Source organism: Orcinus orca, chromosome 9, assembly GCF_937001465.1.
Source record: "Orcinus orca chromosome 9, mOrcOrc1.1, whole genome shotgun sequence".
Classification (NCBI taxonomy): domain Eukaryota; kingdom Metazoa; phylum Chordata; class Mammalia; order Artiodactyla; family Delphinidae; genus Orcinus; species Orcinus orca.
In genome coordinates this window covers 18,295,039-18,309,999 of record NC_064567.1, presented here as the reverse complement: position 1 = coordinate 18,309,999, position 14,961 = coordinate 18,295,039, and the positions used below count along the sequence as shown (strand labels likewise).

Genomic DNA, 14,961 nt, shown 5'->3' with positions numbered 1-14,961 from the left:
GGTACAGAGCGACAAAGTAACTTGCCCGAGGATCTACCAGCAAACCCAGGGGGTTTGTAGAGGGAAAATGATGAGTTTGGCTTTAGAGGTGTTTGCAGATGTCCAATAGGCAGTGAGATCGTAAAAGCTAGAGGTCGGAGAAGCCGCTGGGGTCGGGATGGATCTAGCGATTCGAGAACATAACTCCTGGGGCTTCCCTGGTGGCGCAGTGGTTGAGAGTCTGCCTGCCGGTGCAGGGGACACGGGTTCGTGCTCCGGTCCGGGAAGATCCCACATGCCGCGGAGCAGCTAGGCCCGTGAGCCATGGCTGCTGAGCCTGCACGTCTGGAGCCTGTGCTCCGCAACGGGAGAGGCCACAACAGTGAGAGGCCCGCGTATCGCAAAAAAAAGAATATAACTCCTGGAATGATTTGAAATCGTATATGATTTTCTCTTTTGTCTTCATGAGTCTATGACTTTTACACACAGTCTGCCAAAGGCAGCCATATGTCTGGTTAGAGAGAGAATTTTTTGTAGAAGGATTGCCTAGTGAAAGGCGAAGCTGACAGTCAACTTTCGACTTTCAATATAGGATTATGTGGCAGGACAGGAGTCTTCAAGCCAGGATAGTATCTTGAGGGAGGATTCACCAAATTCCTTTCCTTCCCTCTTTCCCCATTGGTTCATCAACAGTGAGTCTCCTGCCCTGTTTTTAAGGCTCACGTGGAAATCTGGGGAAGGGTAAATATGACATAGGGAGGTATAGAAAAAGCATGCCCCCCTGCCCTCTTCTGGATCAGGAGGTTTAAGGGAGAAACAGGATGGAGCGGGGACTGAGGAGTCCCCGGCCAGTGACAGTTAAGACGGGGCCCTGGACTTCCCCGGTGGCGCAGTGGTTAAGAATCCGCCTGCCAATGCAGGGGACATGGGTTCCAGCTCTGGTCCGGGAAGATAACACATGCCGCGGAGCAACTAAGCCCGTGCGCCACAACTACTGAGCCTGCGCTCTAGAGCCTGTGAGCCACAACTACTGAAGCCCTTGTGCCGCAGCTACTGAAGCCCGCACACCTAGAGCCCGTGCTACACTACAAGAGAAGCCACCGCAATGAGAAGTCCACACACCTCAACGAAGAGTAGCCCCCGCTCGCCACAACTAGAGAAAGCCCGTGCACAGCAACGAAGACCCAACGCAGCCAAAAATAAAATAAATAAATAAATAAGATGGGGCCCTGTCATCCCAAGACCTCCCCAGGCCCTGAATGAGCAGAACTCAAGCGAGACAGCAGCTATTCAAGATCTGAGGCCACAAAAGTACACGAGGCCAGAATAAAGCATTGTCTTGGAGAGCAAGGGACCCCACTGGAGAGCTGGACCAGCACACCCCAGGCCAGGGGCCTCTTCTCCCAGCAGAGATAGGCCAGGCTAGCTGAACAACTGAGCATTTTAGACCAAGAAAGACTGAAGACACCTAAAGGGCTTTTATAGTTATCCTACCTGATTACACTTCATCAGTCACAGGCCTCATTGAAAACTGAATTTTTAATACTGCACATCCAAGACGTGGTATGAGTTAAGTACCCAGATCCATGGAGGAGTGAGTAGGTGGTAGTAGAAGCTCTGGAATAGTTGGATGTAGCCAAGGAATGTGAGTGGAATGAGAACAGTGAGCTGAAGAAGCAGAAAATTTGGTCAAAGATGTGAGGGAGAAATTAGAGAGAGTGGGGCTGGGAAGTCTGGAAGTTTGTGTTATAGGGAGAAAATGGTGAACAAGGCAACTGAATGTTGCAAAGGGAAGGGAGGATGAAATGGAGAAAGGGTCATTTGATTTGACAATTAGGAGATCAAGATGACATTTAAGAGGCCAGGTGAGGTAGTGATGGGAAAGAAACCCGTCAGGTAAATCACTGGTGTTAAGGAGTGAGTGAGTGATGAAATGGAAACAGCCAGAGTAAGTGTTTCCTTTGAAGGTTTGTTAATGGGGTAGGCAAGTAAGAATACATCAGATGACAATATGAGAGGGTAGCATGAATGGGAGTAAAAGGACCTGGCTGTGACTGTAGGTAGAGAGAAAGGATCCAGTCGATGAGAAAAGATTAAAAATGCTAGAAAAAAAAAAAAAGAGAGAGAGAGAGAGGACGCTGGAGTATGATGGTTGAGCAGGACTTTGTGTGGAGAAGATGAGAAAGGGGATCAGGAGAACAAGGTGGAAAGACTGACCCGGTGAAGGAAGCAGGGACCTCTATCTCCAGGAAGGAAGACAAGTGAGGACACAGGTGTTCTCAGGTGGAGACAAGGGTTTATCAATACATGAGACATGTCCCCCTTTCCATTTTCCTTTACTAACTAAAAAGTGAGGTCACCGGTGGATGAGGCTACCCAACTGGGGAGACATCCAGTGATGAAGGATTGGGAGGGCAAGATGCAAGGGGGATGCACCTGCCCCCTGGAGGCTTGGGCCTCGACTTCAGGTCCACTTCTCATAAGAGGAGGGGCATTGCTGATGCAATGGGTTAAGCTGTGACAACTGCAAGTGAGAACAGTGGAATTTTAGAAATGGAGGAGTCAAGGGGAGCAGGGGTTTTCCTGGGAACAATTTCTGAAGCTTTGTCAGCTTCATTCCTTGTTCATATAATTTTATTAATAATTTTTACTTATTACTCAAAGAACATTGCCAAAACAATAATAGGATTTCTTTTCTTTTCTTTCTTTATTTTTTTGCGGTACGCGGGCCTCTCACTGTTGCGGCCTCTCCCGTTGCGGAGCACAGGCTCCGGACGCGCAGGCTCAGCGGCCATGGCCCACGGGCCCAGCCGCTCCGTGGCATGTGGGATCCTCCCGGGCCGGGGCACGAACCCGTGTCCCCCGCATCGGCAGGCGGACTCTCAACCACTGCGTCACCAGGGAAGCCCGGATTTCTTTTATTTTAAATATTTGTTTATTTATTTGGTTGTACCTGGTCTCAGTTGTGGCAGGCAGGCAGGCTCCTTAGTTGCGGCATGCACGTGGGATCTAGTTCCCTGACCAGGAATCGAACCTGGGACCCCTGCATTGGGAGCTCAGAGTCTTAACCACTGCACCACCAGGGAAGTCCCAACAGGATTTCTTTTAAATCAAGATTTCATTTTTCCATGTTTCTTCCCAGTCTTAATCCTAATCCTTTTATGACTTTTATGTGGTTCTAACCAGGTCATAGATTTCAGCAGATTGTATTTCCTGAAAAACAGGAGCATTTCGAGTCCTGCAGGCTTGTTTAGAAACTGGTCACTCACCCGTGACAAGGTAGAGTCTCTCTTCCTTCCCCTTTGAAACTGGATGGGACTTTGTGACTGTCTCCATGAATGGAGATGGAGGTGACGCTGCATAATTTCCAAAACTAGGTCATGTAAAGTGAGTTGACTTCTGCCGGGCTCCCTCTCCAGGGACTCTCAGCGTTGGAACCCAGCTACCACGTTCTGAGAAAGCTCAAGCCACGTGTAGGTATCCCGGCCGAGAGATCCAGCTGAGGCTTTAGCTGACAGCCAGTGTCAAATGCCAGTCATGTCCTCTACTGAGCCTCAGATAAGCCATCCAGTTGTGTCCTGTCTGAATTCCTGATCCATAATAAATGGTTGTTTCATGCCACTAAGCTTTAGGGTAATTTTTTATGCAGCCATAGTAACTGGAACGTGCAGAGAGTTTTGTTTGATAACTTCTGCATGTGTTAGCATGAGCATTTACTCATGTTGCTTCATAGTCACAGTTATCTTATTGGCTGCAAAATATTTTAAATTGATGTAGTATAGCTTATGTAAATATGGTGTTATTCTTGGCTATTTAGACTGCTCCTCATTTTTTACTACTTAAGTAATGATATAAAAAGTTGTGCATAGAGATTTTTCTTTGTCTTTGAGTTGCTTCCCTGGGACAAATTCCCAGAAGTGAAACTACTTTTGGGTACGAACATTTTTATGACTCCACCAATGTACCACCAAATTGCTTCTCAAAATTGCATCGATAGATTCTACCATCCATTGTGTTTGGCAGTTTTGGTAGATAAAACCACCTCAAATTTGTTTTGAATTGAAGTGGGGTATAAATAAATAACTGCATTAAAGAAAAACCTTTACTATAATGATTAATTTAATTGGTGAAATTGTATTTTATCATTGCTTATAATTTGTATGTCTTGGGTGAGTACTGAGGCTGAGATTTTTCTCTATTTAAAAATGGTTTTTCTATATTTTAAAAATTGCAAAACATTGTTTTACACATAAAAATATCTGCATATATTCTTTATCCAATAATGTATTTATAAGAGCTCTTGAGATCACTGTTTTTTTAGCTGCAAGTCACAATTCATTAGTAGATTATGAAATTGATTAAGTGGCTCATGACCAGTATTAATGAAAAAATTATAATAGAATAAAAATATAAGAGGGCTTCCCTAGTGGCACAGTGGTTGAGGGTCCGCCTGCCAATGCAGGGGACACGGGTTCGTGCCCCGGTCCGGGAGGATCCCACATGCCGCGGAGCGGCTGGGCCTGTGAGCCATGGCCGCTGAGCCTGCGCGTCCGGAGCCTGTGCTCCACAACGGGAGAGGCCACGACAGTGAGAGGCCCGTGTACCGCCAAAAAAAAAAAAAAGAAAAAAGAAAAAAGAAAATTATATAAAAATACCATCCCACACATAGTGAGTTTTTTGTGTGTGAAATTTTTTTTTTCAATGTATGTAGTGGGTCATGATGTAAACTGTTATTTTTCTTCATGGAGGATGCAACCAAAATGTTTTTAAAAAGTGGTCTTATAAAACCATATTTATTAACCCTTTTTCACATTGATGTGAACATTTCCAAAGCTATGTCTTCCCTTTTTATTTTGAATTTTCTTCCTTTTTTACCATTTTTTCACACGGTCAGGCCCAGCAATCTTTCGTAATTTCTTATTTCAGTTGAAAACAGAAATTCATCTTGTTTCCACGAAGGTGATAAATGATCCATCCCGTTTTTTGTCAACTCAATTCATACTGAAGAATTCTCCAGACACCCCCAAACTTATAAAAATTCATGTCAGCTCAGCAAAATGCAAATAAAGAGCTCAGGCGCGAACGCTATTGCGGAGTGGGCAAATCGAGAAGATGTGATAAACCTGAGAGCACGTACCCCTGGTCTCACTTCCAGCTGTCAGAGTTTACGTTGCCTCAGCCAAGTGAGTTCTGGTGCAAATGCTGTATAAGCACATGTTCCCACAGTCACCCAAAGATAGCTACAGAACGGGGAAAAAATAGTTGAAGAGGAAGTAAAGCTGAAGAACACATGGAAACACTCAGAGTAATAAAGAGAGATGCGTCTGGGGACAGAATGGTTAGAATAAAATGATAATGATAGTAATAATTGCTGCTGTGTATTACATATTGACCAGGCTCATTGACTCCTCACCAAAACCGGTGAGGTTTACCATTATTTCCATTCCACAGATGAGCAAAGTGCGGCCAGAAGGCCACGCGACTTACCCAAGGCTGCTCAGCTTGGTAATACGTGCCCGGAATTTCAACTTCAAGCCCATGCTCTTGATCACTGCCTCTCCAACAGGACCTAGCGGTTGCAATCAAACGAAAATGGTGAACGCCTGGGAAGAGTTACTTACAATTTAGGCGTCTTAAAGGAATTGCTCTGTGGGAACCTTCCAGATTCCCCTTTCTGCTCTGGGGAATGTCTTTCAAATAACTGGATCTTGTGATTTAGAATAAAAGCAGCTTCTACCCTGTACAGTGCTGGAGACAAACAAGACTAATCTCTTGTATTCCATCTGCTATCTTCCTGGATTTCATTCAGATCGTGAAATTTCCTGATGTTACAAGGTCTCAAAGAGGCAGTGGAGGCCATGGCTTGGAGCACAGACACGGCAGCCAGCGTGTGAGGATTTGTGACTCTGCTCTGCTTCCTTCTGGCTGTGTGATGCCGGCCAAGTTTTCCTCTTTTATAAGATGAGGATAATAATAGTACCTACCAATTAGGACAGACAGTGCTTGGTCTACAGTAAGGGGTACATTAGTATGTTATATTATTATTACATACTATAATTACTTATTTTGAAGTCAGTATACTTTATATTCGTTATATTTTTTTCTGGTTGGAATTTAAGAGATAATCTAGTTTTATCAGCAGCACTATTTATAGTTAGGGTGAGTTTTTATGTTGATGTTTGTAAGCTACATTGAATCACCTGGCATTTTCTTATCTAATTCCTCAGTTTCCAGAATGCATGCTATTCGGGTGGGGTGACCAAATGTCTCAGTTTACACTTGTCCCAGTATAATTATTAATAGTGTCCCCTTTCAACTCAGAAGGGTCCTGGTTTGGAAGATAAATCACATGGTCATCCTATTTGGAGAACCCCAACTGCTTGTCACTGCTATATTATGTGATCTGGGTCAGGAGACCCAAAGCCTAGCATAGAATCAAGGGCAGCGATCCTAACCATTTATCATGCCAAGACCCCTGGGCAGGCTGCAGAAGACTTTGGACACCCATCTGAGTAGAATTTTTTAGTACATGACATTAAATGCACAGTATAACAAAGAAATTCCATAATTTTGAAAGAATGCTAATCAAAATATTGAAAAAACCAAATCTGTGATATAGTAATACACATGCTTTTTAATTAATAATTAAATAACAGGTCTAAAGACAGATTTAGTAACTATTGTAATTTCAAAGGAGTGATGTGCTTAAATGATATTTTGAGATATCTGTGACAATGGTGACATGATACAGAAATGCCTGTGATTTCTTTTAGCAACAAAATCACAGGTACCATTTCTGTTTGTTTTCTATATTCACAGTAGAACATAATTTTTTTCCCCATCCAAGTTCCGAGACCTCTTGAATTCTATCCAGAGCTCCCTGGATTTGGGTGGATGTTTGGGAGGGAAACACATTGTGCGAAGACCAGGAAGGAAAGAAGAGACTGGAATGGTCGTGGGCTTGGTGATGGAGGAGAAAACTATGTGGGAGGTTGCCAGGGTGTGGATGGATGGAGTAAGGAGGCACCTGGGTCTGTGGCTTGGCTGTGTTGACCGAATATGGGAGAGGTGAGCCCATCCACGATATAGCCTGCTGGGAACGTGAATTTGCCGAGTGGTTCAGTCTGTGGACTTTGAAGTCCGACACAACGGGATTTGGATCCAAGCCCTGCCATTTCCCAGCATAGATCTTGCACAAGCCATTTAATTGCTCTGTGACTCAGATTCTTCCTTTAGTGGGAATATTAATACCTACCTCACAAAATCACTTTGAAGATTAAATCAGACAATGTATGTAAAAAGCTTTGTACAGTGCCTGATATGCTTTTACAAGTTCCCCACTGATGGTTTTGGCCAGAGTACTGTGGTGATGGTTACTATGAAGGTCTAACTGCCAATAGTAAACAAGGGCTCCCGCAGTCACTAAAATGTCTTCACTCATGTGTAGCCAGCAGGGGGCAGCAAATACCACATGGCAGTATAAGCTTAGGAGGAAAAGAAAATGCAGGGGTGAGTGTGGATGGAGCCCCTCCTCTGCTCACAGGCAATGAACTAGATGAACTAGGTTCCTTCTGCCGCCCACCCCACTTCCGTTTGACCCTAGTGCCTAGAAGTGTGTCCAGTCTCTGTTCTTGGGTCAAGCCCACCCAAACCAAAGAAGCACTGTCAGGAATGTTCTGGTGAGGCTGCAGGCCAGGGATTGGGCTGAGACCGGCGGTTTATGTGTGCCCCATAATATCCAAGCAGCATTTTAATCATATAAATGGGGGCGTGGGTACTGGGTCCGGGGAAGAATTCTGGATACAGTGGGAGTTGTCAGTTTACTCTCACAAACTCCCTTCTTAAACTCTTCTTGCTATCTAAACTTTTACCTGTCCTCCCAGTATTCCCAGGAGCCAACAGGACGTACACAAGGGGTGCCCAATTTAGGAACATCAACCTTGGACATCCTGTTCTGTCCTTCCTTATCCTACTGCGATGAAGTTATTGCCTTATGTTACCCGGTACAGAAAATCATCTGGAAAACTTTTGAAATAGAACTCCCGTGCACACGTGGAAAGCAATCATCCCTATTACAGTGACAGAAAGTCAGCAAGTTGTAGATGCCAAGATCTTATCTCCTTATCCCTTTGCAACCTTTCTCCAGGACATCAAAGAAATGCGATGCAATTAAATAGGATGATGGTAGGAACATGGTGCGTGAAATAGGCAAGCAGAAGTATCATTCGAAAATGCTTCCCCAGACATAGAAAACAAACTTATGGTTACCAAAGGGAAAAGGAAGGGGGAATAAATTAGGAATTTGGGATTAACGGATACACACTACTCTATATAAAATAGACAAACAAAAAGGACCTACTGTATAGTGCAGGGAACTATATTCAATCTCTTGTAATAACCTCTAATGGAAAAGAATCTGAAAAAGAATATATATAAATGAATCACTTTGCTGTACACCTGAAACATTGTAAATCAACTGTAGCTCAATAAAAATAAAAACTTTTTAAAAATGCTTCCCTTCTCCAAGCAACTAGCCCAGGAATCCTTTGTAGATCTGTGCCTTGAGGATGGCGTGATCTCCCTCTCTGTGCCCCTTAGCACATGCTACAGAGCTGAACATGTGACTAGGTCTCCAAGAATTTTTATTGAAAGGTACTGAAATTTGGGAAATGAGCAGAGAGAGCCCCAATAGATATAATCTGGTTCTCCATGGAATGATTTTAATCTTTCTGATCCTTTTTCCTAAGGATCAGAACACTTTTCTGCAGAAGAAATCTTATAATTTCAACAAACAAAGCAGAAGAAAAGGAATTTGCTCCAGTTGAGGCGGGAGGGAGAGAGGAGACCTAGGCACCCCTTCCCGACCTCAGCCCTGGCACGCAAATCCAGGTTTCCTTCAAACACAGTTTGAACCCCTTGGCTTCCCACAGGCTGACAAGCCAGTCTGGTTTCTAGTCCAGATTATGCCACCGATGGAGGGTTTGGAGTTTCCAAAATGATGTGTCCAGACTAAGAGGATGGACACCAGTGTAGGTGACCTATAGAAGAAGAACACTGGATAAACAACCAAAGATATAAGTTCTAATCCTGGCTCTCCTACTAATTGGTTGGCTCGTGTTGACTGAGTCACTTGGTCCCTTCTGTACAATGAAGGCTATGACCACGTGACCTCTGAGAGCCCTGCCAGAGCTGACATTCTTGTCCAAAACAGCTGACTCATGGTGACTGGGAGGGAAGGCCACATAATTCTCCTTAGCGCTCAGGTCCAGGACCGGAGCCTCTGCTGCAGACCCACGTGAAACCGTGCAGCAGGAGTGAGTTTATAGCCCCTCTGCTTTTCCTCCCCCTTCTCCCGTGCTGGGCCTCCCCATGCCCTCCCCGCCATGCTGAGCCAGGGGGACCTGTCCCCTGTGGTCAGTGCCCCCTTCTCTGGTCCCTGGTGACCCTGTGCTCCAGTTCCACAAAAACATGTCTGGCTTCTGTTAGCCTGGGGCCTCAGGCTAACTCTCCCTTCCAGGGTCCCAGCTTTAATACATATACCCCTAGAATTCTCTTCCAAAATCTGCTGTTTCTTGTCTGACCACCTCTCACTTTCCTGGCCTGCAACTCTTGCATAGTTTGCTTATCACTAGTGAATGGCTATGTTATCTACCCAGCATAGAAAATTAAAGATGGTAGGAGAGAACATTGATTTTTAAAAGATAATTCTGTTTGAAGAATCTGACTTCTTTTGCTCAATAACTGCAGTTCGGCATGCTAGATTTTCTGTGTGTACAGTTAAGATAGCAACAGAAATTGTCATAAAAATTAGTTTCAGTGCGATTTAGTGAATAGATCACAGAAAGAGAAGGTGGAACTGAAACGGAGCAGGACCCTATGGTCCTTGCCCCCCATGTCCTCAGCCTGACTTTTGTCCGTGAAAAAACTTTAGCCAAAGAATAAGTTTAATCAGAGAAGTGAGAAAATGCAGAAACAAAGGAAAACAGTCAAAGGAGACCAAATAATAATAGTTTAATCATTAAGCTTAGTCAAGGACCTTTAGTTCCTCCTTAAGGGCTATAGATAATATTCTGAGCCATCTCCTGTGAGCTGTTTTGCAGATACTGAAGGAGGAGGAAGACTATATGATGACCGATTGAAGCCATGACATAAGCTGCCGCAGTTCCGAGAACTGCCCTCAAAGAAATGGGAACAAACCCAGGAACTAAAGATTAACTGTACTTAAAACAACCAAGGTGACGCTGATCAGACCACCATATTACTGCTTTCAAGATGACTGTCTGACTGTGCTGTTCTGCTCCCTCCCTCCGCCTACAACCTTGAAACTCCCCTTTAAAAGTCCCTGTCCCCTGAGCAGCCATCGGGAGTTGGTTCTCGAACAGGAGTCCACCCTCTCCCCTGGTTGCCGGCCTCCGACATAAAGCAAACTTTCCTTTCCTACCAACACTCGTCTCTCGAGAACTGGCTTTCGAGCAGCAAGCAGCCGGACCTGGGCTCGGTAACAGAACCATTGACTAGATATTTGGCACATCAATGAACTTTTCTGGATTAAATTCATCATCTGTAAAATGAGAATCGTGATGCGTGAGTCTCGCAGGATTGCTATAAGCATCACATGAGATCATTTGTTGATTCAGGAAAGTTTTATTTGAAATATATCATATACCTAAAAAAGTATATAAAATTGATGTATACCATTTAAAGGAGCAAAATAAAACAAACACATATGTCCTAGGACCCAGGTTAAGAAATAAGTGGTACCTTGGAAGCCCTTTGTATGTCCCTCCCTGATAGCAAAATTCACCCCAAATCCCACCCTTTTTCTTGGTCATAATTTTAGTCTGCATTTTCCCCTGAGACTGTCTTTTCACCCCCAGCTTTATTGAGATCATCAACATATAACTGGGTTTAAGTTTAAGGTGTACAATGTGATGATTTTTTGTTTCTTTGTTTGTTTCATGTATTTTTTTAACATCTTTATTGGAGTATAACTGCTTTCCAATGTTGTGTTAGTTTCTGCTGTATGACACACTGAATCAGCTATATCTGGGTCATATGGTAGTTCTATTTTTAGCTTTTTAAGGAACTTCCATACTGTTCTCCATAGTGGCTGTTTTCAGTTTACATTCCCACCAACAGTGCAAGAGGATTCCCTTTTCTCCATCTGTATATCTTCTTTGGAGAAATGTCTATTTAGGTCTTCTGCCCATTTTTGGATTGGGTTGTTTGTTTTTTTGATATTGAACTGCATGAGCTACTTGTATATTTTGGAGATTAATCCTTTGTCTGTTGCTTCATTTGCAAATATTTTCTCCCATTCTGAGTGTTGCCTTTTCGTCTTGTTTATGGTTTCCTTTGCTGTGCAAAAGCTTTGAAGTTTCATTAGGTCCCATTTGTTTATTTTTGTTTTTATTTCCATTACTCTATGAGGTGGGTCAAAAAGGATCTTGCTGTGATTTTTGTCATAGATTGTTCTGCCTATGTTTTCCTCTAAGAGTTTGATAGTGTCTGACCTTACATTTAGATCTTTAATCCATTTTGAGTTTATTTTTGTAAACAGTGTTAGGGAGTATTCTAATTTCATTCTTTTACATGTAGCTGTCCAGTTTTTCCAGCACCACTTATTGAAGAGGCTCTCTTTTCTCTATTGTATATTCTTGCCTCCTTTATCAAAGACAAGGTGACCATATGTGCATGGGTTTATCTCTGGGCTTTCTATCCTGTTCCATTGATCTATATTTCTATTTTTATGCCAGTACCGTACTGTCTTGATTACTGTAGCTTTGTAGTATAGTCTGAAGTCAGGGAGCCTGATTCCTCCTGCTCTGTTTTTCTTTCTCAAGATTGCTTTGGCTATTTGGGGTCTTTTGTGTTTCCATACAAATTGTGAAATTTTTTGTTCTAATTCTGTGAAAAATGCCATTGGTAATTTGATAGGGATTGCACAATGTGGTGATTTGATGCACATATACGTTGGGAAATATCTACCACAATAAGGTTAGTTAACACATCCTTCACTTTGTGTAATTACCATTTTGTTGTTGTTATGATGAGAACATTAAAGCTCTATTCTCACAGCAACTTTCAAGTATACAATACAGTATTGTTAACTACAGTCACTGTGCTGTACATTATATCCCCAGAACTGTTGGAAGTTTGTACCCTTTGACCAACATCTTCCCATTTCCCTCACCCCCAGCCCCTGGCAACCACCACTCTACTTTCTGTGTCTACAAGTTCAATGTTTTTAGATTCCACATATAAGTAGATAATCTTCCTCTGTCTGACTTATTTCACTTAGCCTAATGCCCTCAAGGTCCATCCATGTTCTTGCAAATGGCAGGGTTTCCTTCTCTCTCACAGCTGAATAGTATTCCATATATATATATATATATATATATATACATTTTTTTTTCTTTTCTTTATCCATTCATCCACTCAATCATTGATGGATCCTTAGGTTGTTTCCACGTCTTGGCTATTATGAATAATGCTGCAATGGACATGGGAGTGCTGATATCTCTTTGAGATAGTGATTTCATCTCTTTTAGGATGTATAGCTGAAACTAATAAAACATTGTAAATCAACTACATTTCAATAAAATTTTAAAAATTGCTCTGTGAGCTTTGGCTGGTCCCTTCACTTCTCTGATCCTCAGAGTTTTCTTCATTGTAAGACCAAAGTGTTGCTTGGCTAGGCATGCCAATCTGAACGTATATTCTTTTGAAATACCATTTGCACATTTGTAATTACTTCTGAAATGCTTTCTAAACAATATGCAGTTCTAGGTTTGCAGTTTGTGGTAGCCAGCCTCCACGGTTTCCCAGTGAATGGGGTTGATCTTTGGTGGAAATGACGGTGTCTGACTTCTGAGGTTAGATAATGAAGACATTGTGGCTTCCACTTTGTGCGCTCTTGGATCACTCACTCAGGGAGAGTCAGCCACCAGGTCATGAACATTCCAGCAGCTTTATGGAAGGTACTCGTGGGGAGGAGCTGAGGCCTCCTGCCAATACCCAGTACTGACTTGCCAGTGACTGAGTGCGTTATCTTGGAATCAGATCCTCCAGCCTTAGCCGAGCCTTAGCATGATGAGTCCCAACCATCATATTTACTGAGAGACTCCCCCACCCAGAACTACCCAGGAAAGCTGCTCCGGAATTCCTGGACTCCAGTAAGTGTGTGAAATAAGTGTTATAATTGTTAAAACACACACACACACACACACACACACACACACAAACAAAAGAAAAACAAAGGGTTGGATCCCAAGGCTTTGAAATTGTGTTCCAGGGCCCTCCCGGCTGGGGGCTGTGTATGGGGGTAATAACTGATTTGGTTCCCAGCCTCCTCCCCGACTTAAACCACAGCAGCTCTGCCATCATCTAGTGTATATATTGAGGATACATAGCGGAGTTATTTTAAAGAAAAGAGTGCACTGCCAAAAATATGTTTGAAAACACTGGATTAGGACACACTGGCTTAGACGACCTCTAACAGCCTATGATTCCATCTATCAGTATGAAAAAGAAAAACCTTCTTACAAACACATGGGCAGCATTTTCTTCAGGGCTCACTCGTCTTGCTGGAAAGCACAATCCCTGAGGTTGGAAACAAAAGTTCACACTGTGCTGCTCACAGATAAATGAATCAGGAGTTGCCCTTCCTGTGCATGAGGCTGGACAGGGTCCAGGCAGCGGAGAAAGAGCTGGTCCTGCAGAGGAAAGAGCCCCACACTGGACACAGCTCCACCCCCTGGGGCACCATCTAGAAACTGGGGGGGACAGTGGGTTTGCTTCTGTTGCCCACATTTTGTTATAATAATAATGATGATACTAACAACATCAACAATGATGACTAGCATGTATCGAGGGCTGTGTGCAAAGCCTGGGAGATGGGTTTCACACTCATGGCCTCGTTTAATCCTTATGACCCCTGGGAGGGAAACATTTGTAGATTGGGGAAACAGAGGTAGGTTAAATGATCTGCCAGACTCACAGATTAGGAGGAGCAGAGCTGCAATGAAGATTCAGTCTGTCTATATTTATACAATTTTTTGCTACCATCTCACGTATTTTAGGCCACTAGTCAGAAATGAGCAGCCCCTCTTTGGGTCTGAAGTACACTGATTTCACACTAGGAGGTTTTCATAGTTAGTCATTATAAGCTCTTCATTCATCAACTTACTCGTACATGCGACTGCCATTACCAAGCGCCCACTGTGTGCCCAGGCACGGTTCTAGGCACTGCGGACACAAGAGCGAGGAAGACAGACACTGGTGTTCCCTCAGGCTTAGCTGGGAGTGGGGCTGGAGGAAGACCTGAGAAGCCAAACTCTGGGGAAGGAAGGAAGGGAAGCTTCCCTTCAGGTTCCTGAGCCCAATGTCTTCCTTGCAGTACAGCTAGAACATGCCTTCAAGGGTCAGAAAGACTAAGTGTGACCTGGAGCTGGACCCCAAGAACCTGAGCCTCCAAAGACAGTCCCCCTAGGAAGCCTTTCCGGGCTGAGCCCAACACAGCCGGTGCTCTTCCTGCTGGTGGTCCCCCCAGGGCTCTGCTGGCAGCTCCACCATAAGCGAGGGGGCCCTCCATTAGCGAGCACCACAGACACTGCACTGAGACAGCTTGTTTGGGAATTGTGTCAACACAGAGGACACAGTTTCACGTTGAGAAACGTGAAATCAGACCTTGTGCTGTCTGCCATCAACCTGCGCCATTATTGTTCAGAGCAGATTTTCAAGTGCGAGTCTTAATCGCCTGTGAGAGTCAATCAAATTTTATTCCATCTTTCAGTTGGTCTCATTATCTTAACAATTCCACTCTTTGGCTGGAACTTTGTTTTGGTCAAATTCCAACTGTTCCACGAGTATATTTCGTGGCCCCAGCAGAGCTCCTCAAAGCAGGAACCTACACCCTTGTTCTGTAACTCCCACCGACTTGGCCCCTGCAGGGTCAGTACATTTGTGACCAGGAGTTTACCT

General features: G+C 43.8%; 1 protein-coding gene across 16 annotated transcripts in view; it reads right to left on the bottom strand.

The window, feature by feature from the left end:
• Positions 1-10,735, bottom strand: part of SLC35B4 (solute carrier family 35 member B4) — a 187,869-nt gene extending 177,134 nt beyond the window's left edge. For 11 of the 16 annotated variants that reach the window (XR_007479316.1, XM_049714955.1, XM_049714958.1 and 8 more), the window contains exon 1: positions 5,467-5,710. The gene's annotated coding sequence lies outside the window, so the exon portion shown is untranslated. Of the gene's footprint in view, positions 1-5,466; positions 5,924-8,338 lie in introns of those variants that run through there. The other 5 variants (XM_049714957.1, XM_049714959.1, XM_049714952.1 and 2 more) reach the window with 3 other exon arrangements.
• Between the last annotated feature and the right edge of the window lie 4,226 nt (positions 10,736-14,961).